We start from the raw sequence: 3,348 nt of genomic DNA, 5'->3' as shown, positions 1-3,348 counted from the left end.
CCTCCTCAAAATAACACCCAGCCGCTCATTTGAACACCAAACTGTCACTTTTATAAACCAGATTTTTTTTCTGGTCACTGTATAGGACCTCAAACATGCACTGCTGACCTGATGCTATTTATTAACCCGTCTTTTCAATAAGCACCGTAAAGATAGATCAGGTGAATTCTATTCGTCTAGCAGATGAAGATGCGATCATTAAATGGAGCTTCTGCAAGAAAGGCATGCCAAAGAAATTGCAGTTAGGCAGAATTGCATGCATCACCTACACATCTGTGCGGGGGGAAGGTGGAAGTTCTGTAGTGTGTGAACTGTCCAGATCCTTTGCTCCTTCTGGTGCCTGAATTCTTAGCCATTACCGTATTATGGGCAGGGGAAGAAGGGAAAAGTGAGACTCAAACCTATCAATTTCAGTAGCGATAATAGCACTTATAAAGTGCTTAGTGTGTGCAGAGCACTGCATTAAGAGGTGGGAGAAAATAGACGGGTGGGAACTTGACACTGTCTCTGCTGGATTCTCTTCCCCTCCCACCCCACTCCTAAGAAAATGTCTTGTGAGGGGGAAGTACTTTCCATTAACAGTCCACATTACCAAAGATATCTCAAATAAAGAACAGTCTGAAGAGTTGCTTATGTAGATTCCACATCATCTTGCAGTAATTACATCCTACCAAAATTTAAAGAATGTCTTAAAAGCTACTGTGATGGAATTTTACCAACCTTTGTTATATAGCAACTTTCAACCTCCATTTGAATGAACATTAGGTCCTCTTCAGTTGGCATTGCCACTAAAGTCATATAGTACTCTCCCAAGTGTTTAGTACAGTGCAGTGCCCACAGTAAGCACTCAGTAAATATGATTGATTGATGAGTGATATCTGATGATTACCCTCGTCACTCTCCCCATCTTCAAAGCCCTACCCAAATCCTATCTCCTCCAAGAAGCCTTCCCAGATTAACCTGTCATCTCCCCACCCCATTCGCCCTGCCTTCTGCATCATCTGTGCGCTTGGGTCTTAAGGACCTCGACAGTCACCCCAGCGCCACAGCTCTTAGGTCCCTGTCCTTATATTCTCCCCGTTCCTCGATCTGTCGTTTATTTTATCGTCCGTCTCCCCGACTAGACTGTGAGCTCCTTGAAGTCAGGGATTGCATCGTCCAACAATACTGTCTTGTACTATCCTACTACAAGCACCTGGTACAGTGTTCTGTACATAGTAAGCACTCAATAAATATCATTGATTATTCATTCGCTAAGTACTAAGCACTAAGTGCTTGGGAAAGTTAAGTGATTTGCCCAAGGTCACACAGCAGACAAGTGGCGGAGTCGAAACTAGAACTCGGGTCCTCTAACTCCTAGGTCCCTGTTCTTTTCACTTAGGCCACACTTTCTGGCTGAATTTCCAGAGTGGCCTCAACCTGCTTAGAGAAGAGCTAGTAGTATCTTTTTGGAGATAGCCCACTGCAGATTGAATGCTCATTTTGTACTTTCAGAAGAGGAAAGCTCACCCCTGAGTTATCTTTTCACTTCCAAATTTCTCTTCCCTTATTTTCGAGAGGCTCTTTGGGGGAGGTCGTTCAAAGTCTTCAAAAGAAAAAATGAACTGGAAACATTTCTCGTTTTGATGGCAAATTAGAGCAATTGGATGAAGAGAATGTGATTGGGCCACACCTTAAGTCTAGGTTTTACCTTTCCATGATATAATAACGTTGGTATTTGTTAAGCACTTACTCTGTGCAGAGCACTGTTCTAAGCGCTGGGGTAGATACAGGGTAATCAGATATGTCCTTCCTTGGGTCCACTATTAGTTTAAAGCGTTCAGTCATCCACTTCCTTCAGTCGAAGATGATGCTTTTAACAGCAAGACTGTATCCATGGCTGAAAAAGGTCGCTGAGCCAAAGTCTCTTAAAAACTTGCACCCTGTACAACAATGCACCTTTTCTGGTTGCCATCTGGGGTGACCGCTAGACAGACATGAATCGGTAACAGGAGAAAGGTCTGTGTCATTGTCAGTAGGACATCTGTCCAAGGTGTTTTTGCAGTAATAGAGACGTCCTGTGGTTGGTTTGCACTGAACCATCCACATTTCTCTCACCTGACCTCCGTGCACCCAGCAGCCATCGTCGGAAGACGACTGGTAGGCAGAAAGGACGCCGTCAGTGATGGCAAAAGAGAATATCTCAGGCCTCAACCAGAGGGGCCATCTCTCTTGGGGTATTGGGGGCAAAGACCCCTACAGAGTTTTGAGCTGGGCTTCCAGGTCTCTGACCTTATTTATTTTGTTAAAGAGATGTACATCCCCTTGATTCTATTTATTGCTATTGTTTTTGTCTGTCTCCCCCGATTAGACTGTAAGCCCGTCAATGGGCAGGGATTGTCTCTATCTGTTGCCGAATTGTACATTCCAAGCATTTAGTACAGTGCTCTGCACATAAGCACTCAATAAATACTATTGAATGAATGTTTCCCACCGGAGCCAAAAACATCAACAAAATGGAATAAAACGGTGGCTTTGTGGCCTGCTAGCTCTTGCAAGCCTACCCGCCCGGCCAGATATGGCCTGTAAAATTCTTAGCCCCTCTTGGCTCCTCCTCTCAAAATGAAAAGTTGGAACTTAAGACTTTGGCGGCAGCAGCAGACCCCATTGAGCCTTCAACCCCTTTTGTAAGGCATCACTGGGAATCCTACTCGAAATGGCTACAGGGATCTTTTCCTCTTCCTTGTGAAAGCCAGCAGGAAAACAGAAGTGAGAAAAAGAAAACAGAGAGTTGTCTTCTATACAACTAGGCAGAGTTGGAAAATGCCAGGAGCATCCGAGGAGGCCATACAGAGGAAAAGGCCATCGTTTCAAGGGACGGTGGCACATCAACAGATAGTCACTTTTTTATATATTTGCTAAGCGCTTATTATTGGCTAGGAACTTTACTAAGCACTAGGGTAGATACAAGATAGTCGGGTTAGACACAGTCCTTCTCCCACAAAGGGCTCAGAGTCTTAATCCCCATTTTACAGATGAGGTAACTGAGGCACAGCACAGAGAAGTGACTTGCACAAGGTCACGCAGCAGACAAGTGGCAGAGCCGGAATTAGAACCCAGATCCTCTGATTCCCAGGCCCGTATTCTTTCCATCAGAGGTCACACTGCTTCTTATAGGTGGATCTGGATGGACTGTTTGCAGCCATTAATGGTCTGACTGTGAAACTCCCCTTCCGCAGCCAGGGCTTTCAATAAGAAAAAAATCTTTTCCAAAGCAAAGTACCTACGACACCTGTCTCCATCAAAGAGCCATCTTTCGATATGCCCTACAGCCTCGCTCAGTGCTGTCGTATACTAGACACCACCAGA

The sequence above is a fragment of the Ornithorhynchus anatinus genome, chromosome 2 (assembly GCF_004115215.2).
Source record: "Ornithorhynchus anatinus isolate Pmale09 chromosome 2, mOrnAna1.pri.v4, whole genome shotgun sequence".
NCBI classification, from domain to species: Eukaryota; Metazoa; Chordata; class Mammalia; order Monotremata; family Ornithorhynchidae; genus Ornithorhynchus; species Ornithorhynchus anatinus.
This window is presented reverse-complemented; position numbering follows the sequence as displayed.